The 16,837-nt window shown below is 45.2% G+C and overlaps 1 long non-coding RNA gene across 1 annotated transcript; it reads right to left on the reverse strand.

The window, feature by feature from the left end:
• Positions 1-1,693: 1,693 nt before the first annotated feature.
• LOC115089479 lies at positions 1,694-16,471 on the reverse strand. Its single transcript, XR_003856106.1, has 3 exons — positions 16,367-16,471; positions 15,630-15,666; positions 1,694-2,201 (listed from the first exon to the last, which is right to left on the reverse strand). It is a non-coding gene; the product is annotated as an uncharacterized LOC115089479 (long non-coding RNA).
• Positions 16,472-16,837: the final 366 nt, after the last annotated feature.

Raw genomic sequence — 16,837 nt, forward strand, 5'->3', positions numbered from 1 at the left:
AATATCTGCAGGTAATAAAGGACAGCGTCCTGCAGCAAACATTATAGGGTATGAAAGACTGATGTGCATGGACCAGGAGAGAGACCTTGGGGTGATAGTGTCCAGTGATCTGAAGGTAGTGAAACAATGTGCTAAGGCCAGAGGGATGTGGGCTGCATAGACAGAGGCATAACATGCAGGAGGAAGGAGGTGATAATGTCCCTGTACAGATTTTTGGTGAGGCCTCACATGGAGTACTGAGTTCAGTTCCTAGGAAAGGTTAAAGACAGGATGGAAGCGGTCCAGAGAAAGGCAACCAAAATGGTGTGGGGTCTGCACCAGAAGACTTATGAGATGAACTTGAAAGACCTAAATATGGATTTGCTGGAGGAGAGGAGAGACAGGGAAGATATGATACAGTCTTTAAAATACCTGAATGGAATTAATGATACACAAAAATCAAACCTTTACTGATAGAAAGGAAGCTGTAAAACTAGGGGTCATGATATGAAATGCCAAGGAAGAAGACTCAGGAACAATGTCAGGAAATATTTCTTTACGGAAAGGGTGGTGGATGCATGGAATGCCTTTCTGGAAGAGGTGGTGAAGACAAGAATGATAATGGAATTCAAAAGGGCATGGGTCACACACTGAGTATCCCTCGTGGACAGAAAATAGAATATGGAGCAACCTCTGTTAAACCCAAAGTTTACATTTCTATATGGGAATACCTGCATGGAGCAGCAGTTACTTATTACACTTAACAGAAGACATGATGACAACCTGCACGGAGCAGCAATACTACCCTTAACAGGAGGCAGAGGGGGGTAATCCGTATGGAATGGCAGACTTTATCCTGGGCAGATTGGATGGACCATGCTGGCCTTCATTTTCCATCATTAACTATGTTGCTATAGTTACATGAAGTAGCTATGAAAGGCTGACTCTATGGCTGTATTGCAAAAGATCTGGATTCAGATCTGTCTGTTGGGGCCAGTGGGGCTTGGGTGGGAAGACGACTGTGGTAATCCCTGCTGATTAGAAGGAAACTGAAGAATTTGGGGAGACTTTCTCTCCAGCCCTTGGTCAGTGAGGGATCTGGTAGTAGCTAGGATTTGGGGAGGTGGTGCTAGTGAAGAAAATAGTTTAACTCTTTTTAAAATAATTATATCACTAGTTACTTCTTAACTAGTGCATTGATTTAATATGAGGGCAACTTCTGGAGTATGTTATGATGCTTATCTCTTCTCTCAATGTTCATTAATCATAGTACTGGGTATGCATGATGATGAGAACTGAGGGAAGCTGATTGTTTCCTAGAGCTTGTGGAAAGCATGCATTTCACAGCTCACATCTCAGCTCTCCTAAGATTGGTTCCAATACAATTTAGCACATTGTGATCTGCATATGTGCTTATTTTAAGGGTTGGTGCATGGGTATCAAGCCCGCTAGACATCAGCCTCCCTCCCTGAGATTTTGATAATTAAACTGAACAAAGTTCTGCCACTACCACCCCTCCCAGAATGATCCTGTAAAAACACAAAACTGGACATCTTAGGGTTCATATCCAGCAGCCCTTATCTGGCTAAATGCTGACATGAATATTTTCCCTACTTATCTGGCTAAAATGTAACAAGATTACATAGGGACATTCTGGGGGTGTTCCAAGGTGGAGTTAAGTTAGCCAAATAAGTTATCCGGCTAACTCCTATATTCAGCGTTAGCTGAATAACTTATGGATATCCCTGCTTATGTCATAGAGGAGCCCTAAAGTTAATGAACAAACATATCTAGCAAATTGGGTATATTTAGCAGTATGGCTGTGCTGCTGACTATCCCACCAAAGTTAGACAGATAAGTATATTTGACTAACTTTGCAAACCGACCAATGGCTGAATATTATCCCCTATATTTATAAATATAATATGCTTCAGAAACCACGCAAAAGTCTGTGGAAAATCCTCCAGAAACTTGGCTGCCCTGAGAAGTTTGTTTCTATCATCAGCCCTATCTATTAAGGGATGCAGTGGATCCTCTTATCCCTTCTCAGTCTCAAATGGACATTATGGGGTTCATAGTTGGTGGCTCTCAGGTGGTGCAGTCATCGGTCTCGGACTTGTTGTTTGCACATGACAGGCACTAGTATCCCAGTTACTAGAGGACATCCATGTTATTGTAGCTCGGTTCACCCAGGCAGCTAGATGCTTCAGGCTCATCATTAGCTTGAAGAAAAAAAAAGAAAAAGAAATGGAGGTCATATACCAAGCAGCTAGCTTTCTGTAACCTTATATCAAGCTTACATTTTTCATCAAGGTACTCAGCTGAATGTGACTGTCAAATTTTGTTATCTTGAAAGTGTTCCTTCCAGTATCACCAATCTTAATGAGATTGCCAAGCAATGCTCTTAATTTCTTATGTAATCCCATCCTTTGGCAAACTCTGACATAGAGGTGAAACTGGCCCCTATAATCAAAGGGTACCAGACAGTAGTACTGTCCACTTTGCTTTATGGACATGAATCCTGAATGCTATACTGCAGACAGCTCTGGTAACTCAAGTAATTCCATCTTTGCTCCCTGAGATTCATCTGCAATATAAGGATGGGATCTCCAACAGAGAAGTCATTGAAAAGTGCCAGATTACTAGCATGGAGAAAATGATGGTGAAAGCTCTGCTTTGTTGGGCAGACTGTCATAAGGATAGAGTGAATTTATGGATAAACAAGCAATGGTACAGCTATTTTAAAGGACTGTTATTTACCCTTTCAAAAAATAGTACAAGGAGACACTGCCTGAAACTAACAATTAGCAGATTTAAAACACATTGTAGAATGTACTTTTCACTCAGCGCACAATCAAGCTGTGGAATCTGTTGCCAGAGGACGTGGTCAAGGTGACTAGGTTTGGACAAGCTCCTGGAGGAAAAGTCCATGACGCATTATTAGTGAGATAGCATAAAGAAAGCTATTGCTATCCATGGTTGTGAGTAACAAGAAATAGATCTACTTGTGATCTGCTGGGTACTCGTGACCTGGGTTGCTCACTGTCGGAGACAGGATGCTGGGCTCTGGACCTTTGGTCTGACCCAACATGGTATTTTTTAATGCTTATTTATTTTTAAATTTATAGCCTGCTTATCTATAATACTAGGCATGCTGTTCTTATGAAGGACATCAGAATCCCTAAACTTATGCTCTATGGTCAATTGAAAAGTGGGTACAGATCACAGGGAAGAAAATACCTTAGATTCAAGGACACCCTTAGGTATAACCTTGAAATCTGCGACTCTGTGTATTATAAAGAAACTGAACCCTACTGGGCCATAAATGTCCCCAAAGTGCACATAGATCATTTTTATTTTACCATCTCACATTTATTTCTCAACTCACGAGATATGGGAATTAGGGGTGTGCATTCGGATTGACCGCATTAGTAAAACGCAACTCATATTTTTTTTTTACTTAAAAAATTGATTCGACATAAACGATCAGATTTCCCACATATCGAACATAGATATGTTCGATATGTGGGAAATCGCGATTGTTGAGCCAAAATAAAAATATAAACCCCCTCACCCTCCTTAATCCCCCCCCCCCCCCGACTTACCACAACTCCCTGGTGATGGAGCGAGGAGTGAGGACGCCATTTCTGCAATCCTTGGCGAGAAGCATGTGACGTCGGCGGCATGTCGAGTGACGCCGGCGTCACGTGATTCCCGGCAAGTTCGCGCCGGACGGCTCGTTCGGCCCAAAAAGAACTTTTGGCCAGCTTGGGGGGGCCTCCTGACCCCCTCAAGCTGGCCAAAAGTTCTTTTTGGGCCGAACGAGCCGTCCGGCGCGAACTTGCCGGGAATCACGTGACGTCGCGTCTGAGTGACGCGGCGCCACGTGATTCCCGGCTCGTTCGCGCCGGACGGCTCGTTCGGCCCAAAAAGAACTTTTGGCCAGCTTGGGGGGGTCAGGAGGCCCCCCCAAGCTGGCCAAAAGTTCTTTTTGGGCCGAACGAGCCGTCCGGCGCGAACGAGCCGGGAATCACGTGACGCCGCGTCACTCGACGTGCCACCGACGTCACATGCTTCTCGCCAAGGATTGCAGAAATGACGTCCTCACTCCTCGCTCGATCACCAGGGAGTTGTGGTAAGTCTGGGGGGGGATTAAGGAGGGTGAGGGGGTTTAAATTTTTTTTTTGCACATATGTACATATACCCAACTCATTGGATTTTTTTTATGTCCATATTGGCCGCAAGTGGGACCCCCTTTCGGACATAAAAAATATGAACATAAAATTTTGCTCTGCACATCCCTAATGGGAATTAATTTGGGGAAACATAAACACCCAAAATAAAGCAAGCAATGTTTTTTTTTTGTTTGTTTTTTTTTAAATCTCTTCTCCTTCTTCCTACACTTAGAGATGCCACTTCTTTTTTTTCATTTGTTTGTTTTTTTGTCTTTCAGAAGTGTGCATAACATTTTTTCCCCTTTGATCAGGAGCTATGCAAGAGAGAAGGGAAAGCGATGAATGCCAGATCTCTGAAGCTCACCTCTGCCAAGACTGATCAGGATTTGGAGAGGATTAACACTGCCTGGATTTCCCCACCCCCATCCTATCCCCCTGGGAAATACACCAAGAAGATGGCCTTGAGTCTGACTTGGATCGGGCTCCTCTGGGCACTGCTATTCCTGCTTTGCACCTCTGACTCCTGCATGAGCTTCTTCCTGCTCCCCTGGCTTCTGGACGCACAGCTGGACATATCCTTTGGATTTTTCCAATGCTGCTCCTACCCGGAGTGTGACAAAAGCTGTCATACCACGATGACGGTGAAGCAGTGTGGCTGCTGTGCAACCTTCACCCGCTATCCCCAACAGAGCTGCGCAGTGGTGAGAGGCCTGGGCTGCGGGCTTCTCTTTCTGGTGGCGCTCAGGGTCTGCCACATGTCTGAGCTAGTTTCCTGCACCATGGGTAGGGTGGACAGAAGCATGCAGTTTCTGGGAGGTTAGTTGCACCCCACAGAGCAAAAATGTGGGTATAGCTTTCACCATACCCACATTGTTGCTCTGTCTCTCACTCTCTCCCACCCTACATCAATCCAATGCTCACTTTACTGAACCTTCTTGGGAGGGCTCTAATTCAGCAGCAGATATCTCTTGGTGACTCATTAGGTCTGGAACTGGGCCAAGCTGGTTTGCAGGTGCAAGGCAGACTGGGGCACTCTTAGCTTGGCTAAAGTTTGTTGCTCGAATGGAGCTGTTACCCCTACTTTGTAGCAAACGTTCCAGGGGCTTCCATTGACTTTGGTTATTTTTTTTCCCTGCTCCATAAATAATAGTGTGGACATAATGTACTTCCAAAGTTGGGTCATTCACTATTTTTTATTTTTATTTATTTAAAATCTTTTCTATACCGTCGCTAAGTTAAATACCATCGCAACGGTTTACATGTAGGCACATATTTAATGTAGGTAAAAGTGTACTATAGTACATTCTAACAGGTGCCGTCAAAGGTTCGGTTATAATATATCATTAGACATAGTCATTTAGCGAAGTAGTTCATGACCAATTGTAACAAGGTACTTACACAGGTAGTTTTATCACACGCCGAGGAAGATTTTAAAAACATATGCGAGCTCGTACTTTTGTTCGCGCACCAGGCGCGAACAAACGTACACTGGATTTTATAAGATACGCGCGTATCTTATAAAATCCTGGGTTGGCGCGCGCAAGGGGGTGCACATTTGTGCAATTTGCGCGCACAGAGCCCTACGCGTGCTGCCCGTTCCCTCCGAGGCCGCTCCGAAATCGGAGCGGCCTCGGAGGGAACTTTTTTTCTACCCCCCCCCCCGCACCTTCCCTTCCCTTCCCCTACCTAACCCACCCCCCCCGGCCCTATCTAGACCCCCCCCCCACCTTTATCGGAGAAGTTATTACTGCCTCTGGTGCGGCAGGCCCCGACACAGGCCGCTGTGTCGGGGCACTCGGCCATGCCCCTGGACTGCCCACATGCCCCAGACATGCCCCAGATCCCTAACCGCGCCTCCTGGCCACGCCCCCGACTGCCCCTTTTTGCAAGCCCCGGGACTTACGCGCGTCCCGGGGCTTGCGCGCGCTGCCGAGCCTATGCAAAATAGGCTCGGCCTGCGCAGGGGGGGTTTGGGGTAGGTTTTCGGGGGGTACGCGCGTATCCCTTTGAAAATCTACCCCTTAGTATTATAGTTGTACTTATTGTGGTGTTGTAACATTCATAGATTAATCTAAAGTACAGTCCTAAGTACTGTGTGTCGGTGCTCCCCTGCCTTTTCCTGAATAAATTTCTATTCTCCCATCTCTTTGTAAAATGCTTGTTTAAAGAGCCATGTTTTTACTCTATTTTTGGTTTGTTTTTATTAATTTGAGGTGCTATTATTACTGCCTCAAAGTTTAGATTCATGGAATTTTCTTTTTCCTTTGAAAAGCTATATAATGTATTATTCAAAAAGGTTTGTTGCTGTTTTCCTTCCAGGAAAGATAGGATACTTTGGAGGTTATGACATCTTTTATTTAACATTAGGAATTGAGGCTTCCTAGACACCTGAGAAGGTGTCTTTTGGAGAGACTTCTGAAGAAGAGACCTATGAGACCTCAAAAGCTAATATACAGTAACAATATGCATAATTTATTTTGGTTGGTTCAATAAAAGAAAGCTTATACTTTACTGGATACTTTGGAGTGTGATATAACTAAATCAGGGTTACCACATTTTCCAGAACTGAAAACAAAGATGTTTGACGAGCAGTCATTGTGGAGCCTTACTGAAGCTTGGGTAGCAGGGCTGTAGGTAAGAGAGTGTGAATGGTGCGGTAGCACAGGGCACATCTTTGCGAGGGGGGCAGACTGAAGGGTCAGATGATAGGCAGTGGCAGAACTATTATCGCTGCCCACTTGGGGAAAGGGTTGGCTTGGGGTGGGGTGATGGGGGTACTTCCTGCTGTTTCAACACAGAGCGCTAAATTCTCTAGCAATGACTTTGCCGTGGGCGTGTGGGAGGAAAGAAGGCTGGGCATCATTCCCCATGCCAGCAGTGGTGGAAGTGCTGCTCAGATGGTAGAAATGAATGAGAAGACTTTGGAGTGGTGCCTCCGTAATTGTATTTTTAATTTTAATTTTTTCCTTTACATCTTTGCATTGGCAGCTCAAGACAAGTTACGTTCACGTACAATAAGACTTAAAATCTAGGGGGGGGGCCTATTTACTAAACATTTTCTCCTATTTTGTTTCTATGAGGAAAACGTTTATTAAGTAGGACCCTAAAGTTGGGTCGCAAGGCTACTCCTGAACTCCTGGCAGGAGGGGGAGCACAAGGTAACAGCGCACTGCAATAAGAGTCAGAACAGACCAAATCTGAGGTCAAACTGGGGTCATGGCTCAGAATGGGACCTTTATAACATAAAGGTGCTTTCTTGTGGGACAGTAAACAGAGAGACCAAAACCAGGACTGTCCCACTAAACCTAATGCGGAGTTAATTCTAAACTCTGTCCACATATCACTCCCACTTAACGACTCATTTCTTCCAATCATCTTTTCCATAGTCACCCTAGCTGATCTCCCTCCCAGTGCATGTTATTTTTCCTATTCTGTTAATGACTTTGTTTGCTTACCTTGATTTATTGGGTCTTTTATTTTCAGTGCGGCTCCCTGGGGAGGATGCCTTATGTATAAATAAATATATGGTATAAACTGAATCCCTTTTCAGAAATTCAATTACAGCACTTGCTTGTAAAGAATGCTGTTGGTGAGGACAGAAGAACACAAATAAAGCTCAGAAATCAAGGTTAGAAAATAAATATTAGTTAGAATTTTGCTTTTAATGGTAGAAAATTATAGGGAAAGGCGGTCTAAGTACTCAGTAGGGCTTAGCTCACACTTCAGCTTTCACTTTAGCCACCTAAGCTAATCCCTCACCTCATACAGCTGGACAAGCCAGTACGCGACGAGAGCCACCAGGCCATGGTGACAGTGGAGCAGCGCGGCTGCTATGCATCCTTCACTGCCATTCCCAGCGCTGAGTGGCGGATTGGCACAGTGGTGACGGGCATGGGCCGCAGGCTCATCCTCCTGGTGGTTTCTTGCATGGCCGAGCTCGTCTCCCGCACTGTGGGAACTGTAGGGTGGTCAGAAGCATCCAGTTCCTGGCAGGTTATGTGTGTGTGTGTGTGTGTGTGTGTGTCTCTCTCTCCCTCCCTCCCTCCTTACAGCAATCCGTTGCTCGCTTTACTGAATCTTCTTGGCAGGGCTTTGATTCAGCAGCAAATAATCTCTTGGAATTAGGCCAAGCTGGTTTGCAGGTACACGGAAGGCTTGGCCACCCTTAGATCGGCCAAAGGAGGCAGATGTATGTTGCTGGACAGGGAGGAGGCTACAATTAAAGATGTTATAATTGTTTGCTTTGATGCAAAACGTTTCAGGGGATTTCACTGACTTTGGTTATTTTTTTCCCTGCTCCTTGAACATAATTTACTTCCAAAATTCGGCCATTTACTGTTTTGGGTCTGATTTATTAATTTGAGGTGTTATTATTACTATTTTGATTTTTAAACTATCAGAGAGCTTCAAAGTTTAGGTACATGGAATTTCCTTTTTCCTTTGAAAAGCTATATTATTCAAAAAAGTTTTTTGCTATTTTCCTCCCAGGAAAGGCAGACTGCTATGGAGGTTATGACATTTTTTATTTAACATTAGGAGTTTAGGCTTCCTGTACATTTATGTAGGGATCTATAGCAGCTTGGTTTGTTCTGTTTTCCTAGTAGGAGGTGTATTGCTGCTTTACGGCCTGGTGTAATATTTGTAGTATTGCCTTTTCATACAGGCAAATATAGAACAGTGCGCTTGGCCGAGCGCACCATTAGCCCCCATTTGGTTGCGCGTTTTTTGACGTGCTATTATTACCCCTTATACAAGTAAGGGGTAATAGCGAGTGGAAAACGCGCGGCCAACTCCCCCGAAACTAATAGCGCTCATCACATGCAAATGCATGTTGATGAGCCTATTAGATATTCACCAGCAATACAGAAAGCAAAATGTGCAGTCAAGCCGCACATTTTACTCGCAGAAATTAACTCCTTCAGACAGCACCGGGCAAGTATACAGAAAAGCAGAAAAAACTGCTTTTCTGTACAACCTCCGACTTAATATCATAATGATATTAAGTCAGAGGGCCCCCCCCCCCAAAAAAAAAAAATTTGCCCGCGGGTTGGAAAACGGACGCTCAAGTTTGCCGGCATCCATGTTCCAAACTCGGGGCTGTCAGCAGGTTCGACAACCGACACCGGTAAAATTAAGCGTCGGCTGTCAGACCCTCTGACAGCTGCCGCTTCCACCAATAAGGAGGCGCTAGGGACGCACTAGTGTCCCTAGCGCCTTCTTGTTAGCACGGGCCCTAATTTAAATACTGAATTGCGTGCCCAGGAGAGCGGGCGCTCGCCTCGGAGCGCCCGCTCTCCCATGCAGTTTACTGTATGGGCCTGATAGGTAGGGCTGTCACTATTTGAATGTTGGCAGTTTCTACTATTTTGGTAAGTGATGTTTACTATATCGGAATTGTAATTCGGTTTACTTGTGACTTTCTGAGGACCAACTCATACCCAATACATATTACAATAGGCCTTTTTATGCAGGGTGGAGTAATGTTAACTCACATTTTTGGGGCTAATATAAGTCTATGGGGCTGAATCTGGAGTTTGAGGTATAGGGGGGTCCTGTACTCAGGATTTATGTGCAGAAGTCATGATTTATGCAGAAATCATGTTTTCAGCACAGAAAAATGTTTTATGCACATAAATCAGGTTTTATGCATGCCATGCATATTTCTGTGTCTTCATTTTTGGGTTAGTGCACTTTTTTTTAAAGATCTCAATGCATTAGCAGACCATTAGTTTTCAGCATCGGGAGTTAACTTTTTTTAAGTGCATGAGTAAATAAATGTGCACTGAAGCTCAGTGTGCATTTTTTTATCCACATCTTATTATACTTTTGACTCATTAGAATGTCCTGTCCAATCAGCATCGATCCTAGATACACTGACAATGTTACAAACAGTTGTGTTTTCAGGGGGCCCATTCATTACTAGCTATCAGGTCAATACAGTAAAGTGCGGCCGCGGTTACCCTGCTTCTAACCCGCCTTTTACTCACAATTTGGCCGCGTTAGCCCAACCCGCGATTCACTATCCCCTTTAACCCATTCTTACCGCCTCTTTAAATTAACGAGTAACCCCTTCCGCCCGCGGCATGTATATGAGATGTAAACCATCGAATTAGCTATTCCCCCCCATACAGTAACGCACGCCCCGACTATCGCCTTTTTAACCTGCAGTTTAGTCGCGCGTTTAACCTGCTAATTTACCCGCCTACCCCTACCCCTGCGTTAGAGGCAGGGGTAAGGGTAGGCGGCAAACTTTCCCCCAAAAGGAAACCTAAAAACCTAAAATCCCCTTCTCCCGAAGCGACTCGACATGTTACCAACTAACTTCTTGTTGCTTTTTCAGCCCTTTCAGCCTTCTCTGCCGTCCTCCGGAGGGGGGCAGCCGGCGGCGAAAGCGGCTTCCAGCGGTCCCCACGCAGGTCCCGGTTCTCCTGGCTCAGCCGCTCCAGCTGCACCTCCAGCTCCTTGATGCGCCGCCGCTGTCTCCAATAACTTCTGCTGGCTCTCGATGATGTTGTTCAGCTCCAGCAGGTACTCCGCGGCGCGGTTCGGGCTCTCGGCTCCAATGGCTAGAGCCAGCGAAGCGCATGACGTCACGGCACGAAGCGAAGCGAAGCGTACTTTCATTGGCTTGAGCGCCCAAATTGACGGGCGCTCAAGCCAATGAAAGCACATGGACAGGCTTCCTCTCCTTCACAGACACATTATGTGTGTGTGTGTGTGTGTGTGCCTGTGAGAGCCTATATGTGACACATGGGCTCTCACAGGCACACAAATATACACACAGGCTCTCACACAGACACATACATGCACACACACAGGCTCTCACACAGACACATACACGCACACACATAGGCTCTCACTCAGACACATACACGCACACACATAGGCTCTCACTCAGACACATTCACAAGCACACAGGCTCTCACACAGACATACACACATGCACAAACACATAGGCTCTCAGACACACACAAGCACTAACACAGAAATGCTCTCAGTCACTCACACACATACACACATGGCCTCCTGATATCTTTGGGCCTCGTGGGGCTCCTGATGTCTTGGGGCCATCCCCGCGGACCTTCCCGTGTGCCGGGGAGAGTGAAAGCTGTGCCCGCACACGGGCGCGCACATACCCGCAACCGGAAGATGTGCCTCATCGACGGCCGGTGGCGGCTTGAAGCTTTTCTTCTTCTTCGGCTGCCAGCAGCTCTGCGGTCTCTCCCGCCCCCCGGGTGCGCTGCCCTGTGCATATGCAGGGTAGTCACAGCCAGTCTCATCAGGCTTGGTGAACATCATTTACAGAAGGAGGCCGCAATGAAAGATGCTGTAATTGAGGGGAATACATGTGCATGTATTGGACACAGAAAGGGCTTGAATTTGCACACGTTTGAAACAAGTTTGGTGCTAGTGCCCACACGTCTCAAACTTGTGCTACTTCTCAACCCCTTTCTGTATTTAGATTTGAGGGGAGAAAGAATTAAGCCAAGCTCTTAAAGACAATACATTAAAGCCTGTGAGAGTTTGGGGAAATCTGCTTTAAGGATCTCTAAAGCTCAAGTGACCCCCAAGAAAACTTAATTAATATGATTGAAGAAATTCAAAGTGGGAAAAGTCAGGACATGAAGACAGAACTGTAGCCCAGGCCGTTTAGCACCTATGGCCAAGTGAAGAAATGTGCCTTCATCCTGTACACAGCACACACCACACACCACAAGCTGGGAGACCATGAAATGTTTTGTGGGTTTTTAAAATGTAAAACATTTCACTGTTATTTGTAGCCTATAAGTAGATGCAAGTGTGACCTAGGTCCCAAACTTGTGGCCCTTAGATAGGTGTGAATGTGATCCTTAACCTCTACCCTGTTAAGCATTAGGGAGTGCAAAGGAAGTGTATTTAATCCATAATTATGTCTTGCCTTTTTTGCTTATTTTGAATTATATGCATTTTGATTATATTAAACTAATTAGGTTCTAGATCTCATTAACAGCAAAGCAAACTACTTCCACTACCAGACACATTACGATGCATCACAAAACTGCTATAAACACTCAGAACCTTTACAGGAAATTTGTCAATTCATCACAGCGCTAATACCCAGGACTCACACAGCAACAGATTTACTGAAGAGCCTTCAGTCCTGTTTGTTAACACCCTTTGCAGAATAAGCTCCACTCCCTACAAAGCTAGCTAGCCCACTTGCCCAATTCACTGCTTAGTTTCTCATTATGGGGTAGATTTTAAAACATGGACGCGCCGATTTTATAGCACGTGAGCGCTGGCACGTGCATGTTATAAAATCCGTTGGCTGCGTGTACTTGTGCGCCGGATTTTAAAATCCATGCGCACATATGCGGGCGGTGCCCTTTAGGGGGCCGAATTTTGCATTGATACGCGTGGCGACGCAATCGGGCCTCCCCCAGTTCCCTCCCAGTCCGCTCCAATTAAGAAGCAGACTGGGAGGGAACTTCTCTGCCTAACATTCCTTCCCTTTCCCCTCTCTACCCCGACCCCTAAATCAAGCCTAACTAACCCTTTTGTTTTTGTAACTTACCTGCTCTGATGAGCAGAAGTAAGTTATGTGCACCGGCCGGCTGCTGGCATGCGCTGGCCCGGGACAGCGGCTAATGGCCGCTGTCCCAGCTGGCCTCCGTTCCACTCCGCCCCGCCTCTCCCCATCTAGACCACGCCCCCAGCCTGCCCCTTTTTCAGGGCCTGCCGCTTGTACGCAAAAGTGCCGATTTTTATGCGTGCGGCCATTTAAAAATTTGGCCTTATATTTCTACATTTGCAACAACTGCAATGTCTTTGTATAATTCTCCACAGCTGATTAGTTTTCTAACCCGGTCTTTTTATGAATGGATCGGCACTTATCCCACTTCTGATGACACTTTGCCAGGCCCAATTTCATTTCCAGTGCATGCTTTCTGTACATGAACTCTCCAACCCTTTTTCCACCCAGCCACTTCTCTGCAAACGGCTGTATCTGAGGACATTTGAGTTGTGGTCACGCTGAGATTCAGAGCGGATTGGTGGTAGAAGGGGGTGCATCAACATTCTCTCTTCAACTCCCTCCTCCCCACTCTCTCACATACATATTCTCTCTCTGTCATCTTCTCCAGGGATGATCCCAGAACTTTATTCTCTATCCCCAAGCCCTACCCCAGCACTCTCACCCTTTCCTAATCCCAAGACAGCCTCCGGTACTTGTCTCTTCTCTAGGAATAGGCACAGGTTCACAGAATCACACTCAGCAGAGAATAGCACTTTGCTTCCTACCCCACCCTCTACACTACCAGGAAGCTAGCAGGGGAGGGGAGGAACAGGATGAAGCAGAGGATGTAGCAAACAGAGTAAAGAGCCACTCTGCTCCCTGATCCATCCCCTCCCCTTGATACTTGGAGTACTATTTACTTTCTATTATGCTGAATGCAAGGGAAATACTGTTAGATAACTTCCTCCAACCGTACCGTTCTTCAATAAAGGCCCAGGGTTTTTCACAGCATTAACATTCTTATTTATGTTCTTATGAAATGGTGCAAATGAGAAGGTAATTTACTTTCACTGATTTTTTTTTGTTTGTTTTGTTAAAACTGATAATAGATGTAATCTACAAGGATGATTCCTAATCAGAGAGAAGTCATTCTCTCTTCTTATAACTCATTCATGCAAATAAAGTGTGTATGCTGGAAAATACCACTGCTGGCTTCATTTAATAATCGAATCAAAATTTTAAAAGGGAACATTTCCCAAAAAAATCCTGATAAAAAATGAAGAAAAAGCAGATGGAAGCCTAGAAAATATTGGTTCTTAGTGTGAGTGCTTGCTATACACATGTTTTAATATATTGTTTAAACAGCACTCTCAGTTCACACAACCCTGGGTTACATCATTGGTGTGGTTGTGATCATTCCTTCTCCAGAAAGCTTGCAACTCAAGCGTAAGCACAGTGGAGGTTAAGTGGTGTGCTTAAGGTCACACAGTGAATGTGGAATAAGGGAATTGAACTGAGGTCTCCAGGTTTGCAATGCTGTACTTTAACTGTGATTCTACTCTGCCAATATACTTTTCAAATCCTGATGGATCAGCAGGTGCTTGTACAAAGATGTGATTTGATAATAGCACTTATTTTTATAGTGCAGAATTTATCGTCTCCTCATCTAATGCAGAATGCAACAATACTTTAACCTTCTTTGCTGAGACCACAGAAAGACCGAAAATAATCATTAAGACTTCCTTCTTTTGATCAGTTGCTTCCACCCGTTACTTTTTCCCCCATCTCTTTCAGGAGCCACACTCATCATTACAGAAGAAGGAGAGTACTTCATCTAAATCACACTTCCAAAAAAATGGAAAGTATAGATGGGATTTGGCTTTATGAGATGTCTAAGTGACAAAGCAACAGGGAAAGCTAACATAATGCTTGGTTTCATAAGCAGAGGGATATGATAGAGGTGTTTAAAATCATGAGAGGTCTAGAACGGGTAGATGTGAATCAGTTATTTACGCTTTCGGATAATAGAAAGACTAGGGGGTACTCCATGAAGTTAGAATGTGGCCATTTAAAACTTATCGGAGAAAGTTTTTTTTTACTCAGTGCACAATTAAACTCTGGAATTTGTTGCCAGAGGATGTGGTTAGTGCAGTTAGTATAGCTGTGTTTAGAAAAGGATTGGATAAGATCTTGGAGGAGAAGTCCATTACCTGCTATTAATTAAGTTGACTTAGAAAATAGCACTGCTATTACTAGCAACAGTAACATGGAATAGACTTAGGGGTAGATTTTTTTAAAAAGCGCGATTGCGTACTTTTGTTTGCGCAAGGCTGCCGATTTTGGGCAGCTGGCGCGCGCCGAGCCGTGCAGCCTGTCACCGTTCCCTCCAAGGCCGCTCCGAAATCGGAGCGGCCTTGGAGGGAACTCTCTTTCGCCCTCCCCCTCACCTTCCCCTCCCTTCCTCTACCTAACCCACCCCCCCGGCCCCTATCTAAACCCCCCTTACCTTTGTCCGTAGATTTACGCCTGCGAGAAGCAGACGTAAATCTACGCGTGCCAGTGGACTGTTGGCGCGCCGTGCTCCGACCCGGGGGCTGGTCCGAAGGCCCTGGACCACGCCCCCGGGCCGGCGCCATGCCCACGGGCCCGCCCCCGACACGCCCCCTTCTGAAAACCCCGGGACCTACGCGCGTCCCAGGGCTCTGCGCGCGCCGGCGGCCTATGGAAAATAGGCGCACCGGCGCGCAAGGCCCTGCTCGCGTAAATCCGGGCGGATTTACGCGAGCAGGGCTTTTAAAATCCACCCTTTAGTCTTTGGGTACTTGCCAGGTTCGTATGACCTGGATTGGCCACTGTTGGAAACAGGATGCTGGACTTGATGGACCCTTGGTCTGACCCAGTATGGCATGTTCTTATGTTCTTATCAGTAGGAAAAAAAGGAGGTAATGCTGTCCTTGTATTGCTCATTAATGAATCCTCACCTTGAGTACTATGTTCAGTTCTGGAGGCCAGGCCTTCCTGAGGACAGAGAAAGGCTATTAAAATGGTACAGGGCCTGCAACACACACCCGAGAAAGAGAGAAACAAACAAGGGATTAATAAAGCAAGCATAATCTAGCGATACTGCAAGACACAGGATAGCTGGGTTACAACCAACAGGCTAAAACTTCCTAGAAACCAATTGGGTTAATGCTGACAGGTTGGTGGTGGATGTGTACTGTCCAGCAAAGTCACAGGGACCTATCAGCCTCACTAGTTTTCAGGACATAACCTCACTAGTCTCTCGCTGAAAAATATCTGATTCATCTTTTATATTCTTTCACCTCATTTCTATATCAATGAGATGAATCAGGTATTTTTCAGCAAGAGACATGTCGGAAAAGAGCAGAAGTAGATGCAAAGACCTTCTGAAATTATGAGGACACCATGAGATCCATATTCAGCCACTGGCCATATTGAAAGGTTAGCAGGATAAACTCCGAATATCAGAGTTAGCTAGTTAGATTATCCAGCTAACCTAACTCCTCCCAGAAACGAACCCAGAATGCTCCTAAGTTATTCAGCTAAATTTTAGTCTGATAATGAGATATTTAACCAAGGTTTAGCCAGTAAAATCAGTAATCTGGCTAAATGCTTCTGAATATGGACCGCCATATAGACAGAATTGGATTCAATGTCTCTTACAGTACTGATTAGATTCTTTAAAATATCAGCTTACCTTTTTTCATGACTGTTGCTTCCACTTTTGGTCTTATTCCTGGGTCTGCTTTAACATCTTTCAGTATATTCTATATAAGTTTCATAGAACTGTTGACGTCAAGGCAAGACCTGGAAGGCCAAGAAAAAACTGGGCAGATCTGCAAAACAGAACTTGTGGCTGATAACCACATATGACCTGATGAAAGGTTTAGCTGTCACTGGAGTAGCTGTCCACGGGTTCACAGTACAGTGCTTCAATGATCTGCATGGGAGAGTTGTCAGAAGGAAACCTTTTCTATTATCTGATAACAACAGTCATAGTCTACAGTAAGCAAAATAAAACCTTGATAAGCCTGAAACTTTTTTAGAACAAAGTGTTTTGGACTGATGAAATGAAAATTGAACTGTTCCGCCACGCCACACATGATTCAACAGTAACTTTCATTTCTAAATGTTTCTGACAGTTAAAATTGTGAGCTAGAAGTGTTTA

Source organism: Rhinatrema bivittatum, chromosome 4, assembly GCF_901001135.1.
Source record: "Rhinatrema bivittatum chromosome 4, aRhiBiv1.1, whole genome shotgun sequence".
Classification (NCBI taxonomy): Eukaryota; Metazoa; Chordata; class Amphibia; order Gymnophiona; family Rhinatrematidae; genus Rhinatrema; species Rhinatrema bivittatum.